The 12933-nt window shown below is 37.8% G+C and overlaps 2 pseudogenes; both read left to right on the plus strand.

The window, feature by feature from the left end:
* Positions 1–176: 176 nt before the first annotated feature.
* LOC143551345 (wall-associated receptor kinase 1-like) lies at positions 177–2794 on the plus strand (annotated as a pseudogene).
* A 5615-nt stretch (positions 2795–8409) lies between these two features.
* Positions 8410–10817, plus strand: LOC143551356 (wall-associated receptor kinase 2 pseudogene; annotated as a pseudogene).
* The last annotated feature ends 2116 nt before the right edge of the window (positions 10818–12933 follow it).

The raw sequence follows: 12933 nt of genomic DNA on the forward strand, positions 1-12933 counted from the left end.
TAAGCCATATAAAGGTTGAATGATATCATGTATTGATAAAAAATAGTTTTGACTTATACCGAATAAAGTGTCCATAGACCTTCTCAACCGAAACTAGTATTCTAATAGCATCACGCGATTAAATGACTAAGTCTTCATGGCATGTTTATAAATATCTCTAATCACACAACCCCAATCAAAAGCTCAAAATTAACCACAAACACGAAAACACACAGAAAGCAATTATGCATTTAAAAATAATACTAGCAGTAGCAGCTATTGCAACTTTGGTAGCAACAAGTGCACAAGAGGGACTACCTTGTGAACGTTTCTGTGGCAATATGCCTATTGACTTTCCATTTGGTACTCGTAGCGAATGCTACGCCAGTCCCAAATTCCTCGTGACTTGTGACCGATCGACGCCGGGAAACCAAGGCTTATCTTTGGAGAACGACGAAACACAAGCAATACGGAGATTACAAATATCTCAACAAGAAAGGGTGAGGTAGAGATTATGGTGTCTGTAGCCCACGATTGCTACAATAGTTCTGGCCGAGCTAATAGTACTCGGCCATCTTTGAGGTCAGGGGATTATCAGATCTCTGCTAAAAACAGACTTGTAGCCATCGGGTGTGATACATATGTTCGGTTAATAGTAAGAAGTGGGAATGATTCTCATGGTACCGGATGCATTTCTACTTGTGATAGAAATAGTCCTTTCATAAACGGATCATGCTCGGGAGTTGGGTGTTGTGAAGTAGCAGTTCCAGAAGGAATGGAATCTTATGATACGAGTCGTACAATTCTTGGTAGCTTTAACAAGCATGAGAATATTTTGGATTTCAACCCTTGTAGCTATGCCTTTTTTGTTGAAGTAGGGAAGTTCAACTTTTCCTCAACTAATCTGGTTGATTTCGGAAGCGAAAGGAAGATGCCAATGCTACTTGACTGGGCAATTGGAAACTTGACATGTGACAAAGCAAAGGAGACAAATAACTTCTTATGCACGGGAAACAGTGAATGTGATCAAGCTTATCTAGGTCCTGGATATCGTTGCAGCTGCCGTGAAGGTTATGAAGGCAACCCTTATGTTGCGGGTGATTGCAAGAGTAAGTTCTGATTTCACATTCGAATGCTTCTTCTTTTTTTTTTTTGAATTTGCTTTCACTTGTAACAAATGATTGACAATTTGTTATTTTAAGATATTAATGAATGCGAACGAGGAGATCATGGTTGCGAACATGAATGCATTGACAGAGAAGGAGATTATACATGTACTTGTAGAAAAGGTTACTCTGGAGACGGTAGGAAAAGTGGATCAGGTTGCACTGCTGATCAATCAACCATGATAACGATAGTTGCGAGTAAGTAATCATACAATATCTTTTTGGTTTATATCTGAAGCTATTGTTATAAATTATATCTGAATGAAATGGTTCTATAAGTTAGTTTCTGTTGTTGCAGGTACCTTAGCTTCTGCTATATTTCTCCTTATAACTGTCGCCTGGTTATACTTGGTGTTTAAAAGGCGAAAGCTCGTGATGTTAAGAGAAAAATTCTTTAAACAAAATGGTGGAATAATGTTGCAGCAACGAATTTCTGGAGATGGGGGTACTAATGATCAAGCAAGAGTATTTACGATAGAGGAGCTAAAGAGGGCAACCAATAACTATGATGAAAGCAGGATTATCGGTAAGGGTGGCTATGGCACTGTTTACAAAGGAGTTCTTTCTGATAACTGAATAGTTGCCATCAAGAAGTCAAAACTAGCAGATCAAACACAAGTTCAGATAGAGCAATTTATCAACGAAGTGGTTATCCTGTCCCAGATAAATCATAGGAATGTAGTGAAGCTGATAGGGTGTTGTATGGAAACAGAAATCCCGTTATTGGTTTATGAATTCATTCCAAATGGCACACTGTCCGATCATATCCACAACAAAGTCAAATCGTCAGTTATTACATTGGATATCCGACTTAGAATAGCAACAGAGACGGCTGAAGCACTTGCGTACTTACATTCTGCAGCATCTGTTCCAATCATCCATCGCGATGTCAAGCCAATGAATATACTTTTGGATCATAACTACGTTGCAAAAGTAGCCGATTTTGGAGCATCTAAGTTAATTCCTGCTGATCAGATTGAGTTGGCCAGTATAGTGCAAGGAACACTAGGTTACCTAGATCCTGAATATTTGCAAACAAATCAGCTCACTGATAAGAGCGATGTTTATAGTTTTGAGGTAGTACTGGTAGAACTACTAACTAGAACTACTAACTGGAAGAAAGGCTCTTAGCTTTGATGGGCCAGAGGAAGAGAGAAACCTAGCTATGTATTTTTTGTATTCTTTAAAAGAGGGGAGACTGTTTCAGGCTCTTGATGAACGTTTGCAACAAGATGATGTTCCAAGCGAGATCATCCAAGTTTCTAGACTGGCAGAAAGATGTTTACGCATTAAAGGAGAAGAGAGACCAACTATGAAGGAAGTAGCAATCGAGCTAGAAGGAATATTGGCTTCATTGATACAAAAGCATCCATGGGTGCAACGTAGTACAAACGAAGATGAAAGTGAGCATTTTCTCAAAGAACTTACCAACGACTATGAATGTACAAATGGTGGCATTGTAAGCAATGCAACCTCAAGTACATTCGATAGCATGAGCAAGCATTCGATGTTACCCATTGCTAGTGGGAGGTGAAGGTCCGGATAAGCTTGCCGTGCTAGAGATGTGTTTAATTCTTACTTTCTATCGTTAGAGTTTGTTAGGCAGTTATATAGTTTGTATATATTGAGCATAAGATTCGCTTGTATAGTTAAAAAACTTTGACCTAATTTTAAGTGTATTGAAATATATAAACTAAATATAAGGGTCTTTTAGTCATTTTAGAAAGTATAGGTTATGCCATATATGTATTTGTATAAATTCTAGGGGTTAGCGTGTAAATATGTTAAGTGTTGAATAGTTTCTAGACAGAATTACAAATTTTGTCCTTTAAAAAAAGCCAAATTACGGTTCGTGTCCTTTTTTCAGTTTCTTTGCAGGAAGTATCCTTTAAACATTTTTTTCCTGCACGTTATGTCTTTTACGCTAACTGGGTTAGAAAACCCAGTTAAATACCCTCACATGAGGCGCATGTGAAGATGAAGATTGGAAGCTTGGAATTAGGGTGATGATGATGAATGATGAATGGGTGTAATCAAGGGTGAATTTGAAAACCCAGAAAGGGTTTCGTCATTTTTCGAATTAGGGTTTGAGTTTGATGGAAAAAAAAGTTGCATGTTTGGTTTCTTTAATTTATGAGAGAGAAGAAAGAAAGATACAAAGGCGGTGTGAAAAGACAAAAATGCCCTCACATGCGCCTCACGTAAGGGTATTTAACTGAGTTTTTCTAACCCAGTTTGCGTAAAGGACATAACGTGTAGGAAAAAAAATGTTTAGGGACACCGCTTGCAAAGAAACTAAAAAAATGACACGAACCGTAATTTAGCTTTTTTTAAAGAACAAAATTTGTAATTCTGTCTAGTTTCTAAAACAATGGGTTCTGCAAAATTTGTAATTCTGTCTAGTTTCTAAGTTGACTGGAATCGCCGGAGCCCTGTGAATCGATGGTTCTGTGGTTGTCTTGTGTTTGAAAAGAAAAAAAAGGAAAGATTTTCTTGTTTGGTTGCTTGTTCTCGTTCAAATCAAGAAGAAGATGACAGGAGTTTTTTTTCTTTGTTTGATTGGTAAAGGTGTTTGTTTCTTTTGAAGACAAGAGCTCATGGGTTTTGTCATAAGAAAGATTCTTTTTTTTGTTTTTTTTTCAAACAAGTCCACCAATTTAGTCATTTGATGCAAGAGACCCCTCAAGTTTGATAAATGGCAGAAAGCAGTAAACTTCAGATTGAGAAGTTTGATGGTAAAGCTTTTGGTTGGTGGAAAATGCAAATGGAGGATTTGCTCGTTCAAAAGGATTTGGACGTGGTCTTGGGGGATAGACCAGAGAAGGTGAAAGAAGACGAATGGGAAACTTTGGATAAAAAGGCCAAGGCAGTTATTAGATTATCAGTGACGAAGGATGTTGCGTTCAACATTCTAAAGGAGACCACAACGCGTGGGATTATGGATGCGCTTTCTAATATGTACGAGAAGCCTTCGGCAGAAAATAAAGTTTTTTTGATTCGTGAGTTAGTTAACACAAGGTTAAAAGAAGGAAGTTCAGTAACTGTACACATCAACAATATGAACTCGATTTTGTCCAGACTTGGGTCAGTTGGTATAAAATTCGAGGATGAGGTTCAGGATCTACTACTGTTATCGTCCTTGCCTAATAGCTGGTCGGGAACTGTTACAGCGATTACTAGTTCCACCAGCAAGTTCACTTTTGATGGGATTCGGGATCTCATTCTGGGTGAAGACATAGACGAAGAAATTTAGGTGAGTCTTCTAGTGGACTATTACATGTTGGCAGAGGAAGAAGAAATAACAGAGGTAGTGGGAGCGGGAACAGGAAAAGGAGTCAGTCGAGGACTCGAAATGATGTAACCTGTTGGAACTGTAAAGAGGCTGGGCATTTTAGGAATCAATGTCCAAATGAGAAGAAAGAAGTTAACGCTACAGTAGACTACTTAGATGGCGATGTTTTGATCTGTAGTGTGGAGAGCAGTGTGGATTCCTGGGTTATGGATTCGGGTGCTTCATTTCACGCTACCCACAGCAGTGAAGCACTGCGAAATCTGAAAGAAGGCGATTTTGGTAAGGTGAGACTAGCGAACGATGAGGTTCTTGAGGTGACGAGCATGGGTGACTTAGATTTGAAGACTCCAGTCAGTTCATTGACTTTGAAGGATGTCCAGGTAATTCCAAGTCTGAAGAAACAATTGATTTCTGTTGGGCAGCTGGACGAACAGGGGCACAAGGTTAAGTTCAGGAACGGGCAGTGGAAGGTTCTAAAGGGAAATCTAGTCGTAACTCGAGGAAAGAAATGAGGTTCGCTGTGTATGGTCAGTTTACCGTATGAGGGAGTAACCATCCCAGTTCAGAAGAATACCAAGATCCGGTTCACGGAATCTCGTGGGCAGAAGAAGGTTTGCTTTGCAGATGGCAAACCCAGAGTCACGGGTCAGATTCAGGTTGAACGTGCCAGGAAATGTTCAGGAAACCAGTCAGAGGCATTTGTGGCAGTGGGAGCACGGGACGTGCTTCGGTCAGAGTTACTAGACGACACTGGGTTAAGAGAACCAGTATTCCGGCTGTCAAAGTCTCTCCAGTTGATTATCTGCTTTATTCGGAGAGTGTTTATTCTCAGGATGTTGGGCAGTTCATGTTAGTGGGAGCCGATAGGGACAGAAAATGGGTCGGTGACAGTTTCAGTCATGACTGATGGGTTGAAGCTCAGTGGGAGCTTCAAAGGGCTTTCAGGTTAATTGAATAGAAGGCCCGGGTAACTAGGAAGATACTGAAGATGAAAAGTTTCTTACAGAAATACAGATGCACAGTTGAAGCACATGTGAAGATTGTTCCGTGGCTTCAAGTGGGAGATTGTTATGTGTGAAGCCACTTTGAGGTTTGTCAAAGATTGTGGCAGAAAGTAGGCAGCAGAGAACAAACACATTTGTGACTCCTCTAAATTCAAGCCTCGTTCCATGGTTTACGGCATGTTTGATGATTCTTTTTTTTTTCTCAATCTCCATATAAGATATCTTTGTATTTGTAAATCTTGCATCACCACAAGTAATAAAATCTCCTAGTTACCGTGTGTGGACGTAGGTTGCAGTGTAGCGACCGAACCACGTTAAATCTTTGTGTTCACCTTGTGTTCTTGAGTGGCAGAGAGGGAGAGTGTGTGGTCCGAGTGTTCAGTTGTTCGTGTGTATTCTGCAATTCGTGTTCAACAGGTGTTGTCGATCCTAACAGACTTCTTTGAAGTCAAGTGTAATGTTTTATCAATTTTATTGTGTTATTATTCAAATTCGAATCTGATTTGCCAATAGTGGGTCAGAGCCTAAGTTACGAATTTGGAAGAAGTGATTGAATCAGAGGGTGTTTTAAACTGGGAAAAAGAATATCGAATTAATGGCAGCTAGTCTATGACAATCAAATATAATTTAAAAATCACAAGTTCTGTTGTGAACTTATGATAGAGACTGATTCAAAATGGTCAATCTTCCGATAGACCCATAAATTTGGTTATGCTCCGAGAATATAAAAGAAGAAGAGAACCCGATTTGGGACAAGTTTTCTGATTATTTTTCTTAAACTAACGACTACAATTTATAGGAAAACAAATGCATGAAACGAGGAAACTTAAACCATAATTAATAAAACTAAATAATAGATAAAGTTTATTAATTAGTTTGCTTCCAAGAAAGGTCTTACATATCATATGATGATCATATCAAATCCCCGGCCCTTCAAAATGTTATGTCCTCAAGAACGAAACGTGATTTCCATGGATGTTGCCATTCAAGTTGGACTACCACAGGCAGGGCGGTCTCAGCCGGTCGCCACAGCGATCTCCACTTGCGTCTTCCGTTTGCGTATGCTAACAGGTTCAGTAGTTTTTCTATAGAAACCGATTTCACGACTTGATTTAACCAGGATGGAACCACGCTTGGTGTTGTTTTGTTCATGTGCGTTTTTTTCTATTTGTTTTGGGTTGAGCTTAAAAATGATCGTGGATGTTGATTGTGTGATTTTTGGATGTCTTTCAGTTAGGAGATGGGGTGAATGGAGTGGCCATGGCTGCTTTTGTTGGTGAGTTTAGAACAACAGCTTTTTCCTGGGGTTGAATGGTGGTGACTAGTTAGGATATGTGCCCATAAGATACTGATCAAGTTTTAGGTTTGGTGTGGTCGTAGAAGCGGATATGGGTGGTGGTGGTGGTAGTGCTAGGATTAGGGATGTAAATGCTAGTTTTGGACCATTATCATCGAAGAGGTGTCAGAAATTTTGGTGAGGGCAGCAGCAAGGTTAACGATGATTTGATTCATGGTGGTAGTGAAGGAGTCAAAGTTGACCTTAGGTAGGGCGGCTTATTGGGCGGTGACTGATTCTTGTTGATTCAATAGCTAATCAATTTTGTCAACCATGGTCATGATCAGGTCTTCACATGACGAAGGAAGCATAAGGAAGATTGTCGAAAGCACTAAACTGATAGAGACCGATTCGATATGGTCAACGATAGACCCGTAGAGTGTGTTATGCTCCAAGAGAAGAAAAGAAACCGATTTGTGACAAATTTTCTTATTATTGTTTCTTAAACTAACTGGTACAATTTATAGGAAAACAAATGCAAAGAAATAGGAAACTTAAATAATAAGAAAACCTAACTATAAAACAATAAGGAAACTAAATAATATATAAACTTAATTAATTACTTTGCTTCCAAGAAAGTCTTATGTATCATAATCATGATGTTAAGCATGGATAATATTATGATCGTATCAACTTCAACTCAGAAAATACATTTGGGTTGAACATATCATATTATATTTGGCAAGATCAGAGGGATGAAAGAAAATAAGGTTCATCCCAATGCAATCAATCCAGTAACTATGAATCGTTAATCACATCCAACTTGTGAGGTGTGTTTCTTTACTGCATCATCGCAAATCAAAGCTGATATCGGGATTGTTGGATTTTGTTCAGAATCACAACTTGGAAGGTTGTTCATTGTGATATGGGTTCCAAATCCGACAGTAGATTAAGAGTGGCTAGTGGTCAAGGTTAAGGCTTGAGATCTTTATGGCCTTAAGTTCGAAACCTGACACAAGAGGGTTTTTACATATTGATGGGTTTCATTCTTGATGGTGTACATAGGTGAGTCAAGAATGAAGCATCAAAACCGATCAGTAATGGACGGTTGACATCCCGTCTCTAGAAGACTCATTCCAGTATTGGACAAGGTAGTTCTAAGCGTTGTTAAAAAAATATTAAACTTAAAAAAATGGAAGAGGTCAAAAAAGGAAAATTGTAAAAGACGGTTCAACTTATTAGTTTTGGATGCACACGTATGTTATTTCAAAGACAATGACGTCTAGCTCTAAGCTTGATTTTCTTCCTAAATGACCATTAAATATATGCTTGTAGACACGTTAGCATAAATGACAACAACCATCACTATCATATGTCTGAATTTGAGTTTTTTCTAACCCGTATTAGGTTGAATGGTATCATTTATTGAATCAAAATACTGGTTTTTTTATTATTTTATACATCCATCTGTCCGCTTTATTTCTTTTATCTCCAAAATAAATTGTACAAAGACAAAGTGTTCCAATGACCTTCAACCCTTGACTAGTGGATGAATTGAAAAATGACCAAGTCTTCATGGCATGCTCATATACATATATACACGCATACACATATACATGCATTGTTATATGTATAGGATCTTTAATACACACATCCTCAATTAAATACCCAAAATACAAACTAACAAATACTCAAAAATCAACTATGCATTTAAAAACATTACTAGCAGTAACAGCAATTGCAGCTTTGGGGACAGCAAGTGCTCAAGATGGAGCAGCTTGTGAAAGTTCTTGTGGCAATGTGAATATTACTTTCCCATTTGGTTCTGGTGAGGGATGCTACTACAGTTCTGATTTCCTCGTAACTTGTAACCGGTCATCCGGGGAACCAATACCATTCTTCGGACAAAGCAGAAACAATATTGTTATTTCAAATATGTCGACGGAGAAGAGTGAGGTGGAGATTATGATGTTTGTAGGCCGTGATTGCTACAATAGTTCTGGTCGAGTCGGAAGAAACCAACCATTCTTTTGGTTGAGGGATTTCCGCATCTCTGACAAGAACAAATTTGTTGCCATCGGGTGTGACACGTACGCATATTTCAGAGGAAGAAGAGGGAATGAGATAGATGGTACAGGATGCATTTCTACTTGTGGTAGAAATAGCCTGCTTACAAACGGATCTTGCTCGGGAGTTGGGTGCTGTGAAGTAGCGGTGCCAGAAGGACTTAAATCTTTTAATATGACTCTTCGTAGCTTTAACAACCATACGAATATATCGGACTTCAATCCTTGTAGCTATGGATTTTTTGTTGAAGAAGGCAAGTTTAGTTTTTCTACAACTAACCTGCTTGATTTTGATAGTGTAAACAAGATGCCAATGTTACTTGATTGGGCAATTGGAGACTTGACTTGTGAGGAAGCCAAGAACAAGGACAATTTCTTATGTAAGGGGAACAGCAAATGTGATCAAGACTATGGAGGTCCCGGATATCGTTGTCGTTGCCTTGAAGGTTATGAAGGCAACCCTTATGTTGCAGGTGGTTGCAAGAGTAAGTTTTGATTTCATATTTTTGGATGCCATTTTTTCTAATATATTTTCACCTTAATCAAATGACTGACACTTGGTTATTCTGTAGATATTAATGAATGTGAACGAGGAAGTCATGATTGCGAACTTGATGATCAGTGCGTTGATACCGAAGGAAACTATACGTGTACTTGTCGAAAAGGTTACTCTGGAGATGGTAGAAAAAATGGAAGAGGCTGCATTGCTGATCAATCTACCATTATAAAATTAGTTGTAGGTAAATACTCACAAAATATTTATTCAGTTTATATTAGTTGTAGGTAAATAATTACAAAATCAGCATCTATCGATCCATGCTTAAGTTAGCTTTTGCTGTTGCAGGTATCACAAGTTCTGCTATATTTCTCCTTATATTAGTCACCTGGTTGTATTTGGTGCTCAAGAGGCGAAAGCTTATTATGCTGAGAGAAAAATTCTTCAAACAAAATGGTGGATTAATGTTGCAGCAACGACTTTCTGGAGATGGGGGTTCTCATGATCAAGCTAGAGTCTTCACGGTAGAGGAGCTAAAGAGGGCAACCAATAATTATGATGAAAGCAGGATTATCGGTAAGGGTGGCTCTGGAACCGTTTACAAAGGAGTTCTTTCTGATAACAGAATAGTTGCCATAAAGAAGTCAAAAGTAGCCGATCAAACACAAGATCAAATAGAACAATTTATCAACGAAGTGGTTATCCTCTCCCAAATAAATCATAGGAATGTGGTGAAGCTGATTGGATGTTGCCTGGAAACAGAAATCCCGTTATTGGTTTACGAGTTCATTCCAAATGGCACTCTCTCTGATCATATTCACAACAAAGGCAAGGCGTCAACTATAACATGGGATATCCGACTCAGAATAGCAACAGAGACAGCTGAAGCACTTTCGTACTTACATTCCGCAGCATCTGTTCCAATTATCCATCGTGATGTCAAGCCAATGAATATACTTTTGGATGATAACTATGTAGCAAAAGTAGCTGATTTTGGAGCATCTAGGCTAATTCCTATCGATCAGATTGAGTTGGCCACTGTAGTTCAAGGAACATTAGGATACTTAGATCCAGAGTATTTGCAAACAAATCAACTCACAGATAAGAGTGACGTATATAGTTTTGGGGTGGTACTAGTGGAACTTTTAACTGGGAAAAAGGCTCTTAGCTTTGATAGGCCAGAAGAACAAAGGAACCTAGCTATCTTTTTTCTAGATTATCTAAAAGAGGGGAGACTCTTCCAAGTTCTTGATGAGCGCTTGCAGCTAAATGATGTTCCCAACGACATCATCCAAGTTTCAAGGCTTGCAGAGAGATGCTTACGCGTTAAAGGTGATGAAAGGCCAACCATGAAGGAAGTAGCAATCGAGCTCCAAGGAATAATAGCTTCGACCTCACAAAAACACCCATGGGTACGAAGTAGTTCAAACGAAGATGAGAGTGAGTATTTGCTTAAAGATCAAATCCACAACTATGAACGTACAAATGGTGGCAATGTAAGCCCCATTTCATTATCACTGAATGTTACCCATTGCTAGTGGCAGGCAAAGGTAGAGATTTGCGTCTACAAAATTTGGAATAGGCTCGATCTTGCATAGATGGGAACTTTCTAAAATTAGGTTACTTTTTAAATGAATGTGCACAATTAGAGATTTTTTACTGTGGAAAATATGTATTTGGGTTTGTAACCCCAGGTTTATAGGTTTCGTGTTTTCGATATAATCCTGGATAGCTTTCTAAATCGTGGATAGATAACTTTTAGATTAATTTATTATTTCGCTTATACTAGAAACCAATAATAAGATAAAGCAAACAATTTCTATTATAAATGAGAAATTTTTTTATGGAAAATTCTAAGTATGAATAAAATGATCAGAAATTAGATTAAATGAAATCTTTAACACTCGAACCAACATATAACATACTGATTTGAGTGAACCGTTGCAAGGTTCCATAAACAGTTATGGCAGTTGGGGTAATCCCTGCAATAACATTGGTATAAAGAAGCCTAGTATCAAACTCAGTAGCTACTTATAAATTATAATCCTGCTAAATTACAAGAGGTTACCCTTCCCAGTTGCTACAATAGCACAAAATTGCTATCGAGTTTCAAAGTTGCTACCAAACTTGTAGTCACTACCGACACGTAATTCCAATAATGTTGAAGACCATTTCCATGCAACTTTTTGTCATCCATATTAATCTAACGTGTTTTCAATGGATGTCTTTCCATTCAAGGTGACCCAAGCTAGCTAAGGGTGTTGCCCCTTGGACCCAACAAGGGACCATCTCTTTCACCTTGCGATGGCACTGGTGTGGAACCACTAAGGAGTGGTGCCCCTTGAAACCTCTTCATGGTACCAAAGACAGAGAGGTTTCTTAGTACCGAATTTACAATAGTTTTGGACAAGTTTGTGCTCCACGCCTCTAAGGGGTGTTTGGGTTTCCTTATTTTACCCTCCTTATAACTTATTAACTTTTATAAGTTAAAATAGTGTTTGGATAATATGACTTATGAAACCTTTTTGAAAGAATATTTGTTTCGAATCCTATTATATAATGATTCAAATTCCTATCATATACGAATTCTATTACACCCCCGCAAGAAGCTAGAGGAGGCCGAATGATTAAACTGTCTCGAAAATCATCAAACAATATTCAGGGAAGACCTTTGGTGAAGATATCTGCAATTTGATACTGGGAACTTAAGAAAAACTTCTTAAGTTCAGGAGTTTTTCATAAGCTAGGATGGGGTAACTTAAGAAAAACTTCTTATATAAGGTATAAAGAGGTGCAAATAAGGAATCCCAAACACCCCTTAATTTGTACCAATGTATATTATGATTTCTCATTTGGTATACATGTAAATCTCGATTATCCAAAATCGTCTAAATGACAATAAAATCACCAAGAGGTTTCTAGATTCAAATTATTGAATTCAGGTATATAAATTTTTTTAAAAAAAGTTATAAATTGTCATATCTATCTCATGTTAGTGAATAAATAAATGTGAGCTTCGAAGAAAAAGAAAACTTTGATGTTACATTTTGATATATTTTTAAGAGTAAAAGACATGTTACGGAAATAAATAGTGTAGAGACTATATTGTAATTGTTGAATGGTATGAGGGGTCTTTTGTGATAGTCTAATTGTACAAAATGGACAATCATAATGAGAATGCGACATCGATGATTTGAGCTTGATTTCTTGTGTTTCTCTCTCTACTCTCTCGATTCTTTTTCTCTTTTATCGATTGATCAACACTTTATTTCATACATAACACTAACACATGTATATAACCATGAGAAAGTGAGAACAAGGATGGTATTTAACCCAAATTTAAAACTAAGAGCATTCTCATCCTATTCTCTATAAATATACGAGGGAAGTTTGTAAATTATAGGGTGGGGTGATGAGTGGTTGTGAGTGTAAATTATAGGGTGGAGAGAGAAATGTAGTGATTTTTTGTAAATTTGGGGAAACATTGTTTTCCCTATTTATTTTTAATATTTGTTGGATTGGTTGTGAGTAGAGGAGAGAGAAAACTGTAATGATAAATGTATAAAAAAATACTATTTAATTAAGCATGAGAGAGAAATGTAGTGTTTTTTAGTGTAATTATAGGGATAGAGATGGGGAACGGATTGAGAATGC

Source organism: Bidens hawaiensis, unplaced genomic scaffold, assembly GCF_021521415.1.
Source record: "Bidens hawaiensis isolate Kalapana, Puna unplaced genomic scaffold, B.hawaiensis_p1.1 tig00016367_1, whole genome shotgun sequence".
Lineage (NCBI taxonomy): Eukaryota > Viridiplantae > Streptophyta > Magnoliopsida > Asterales > Asteraceae > Bidens > Bidens hawaiensis.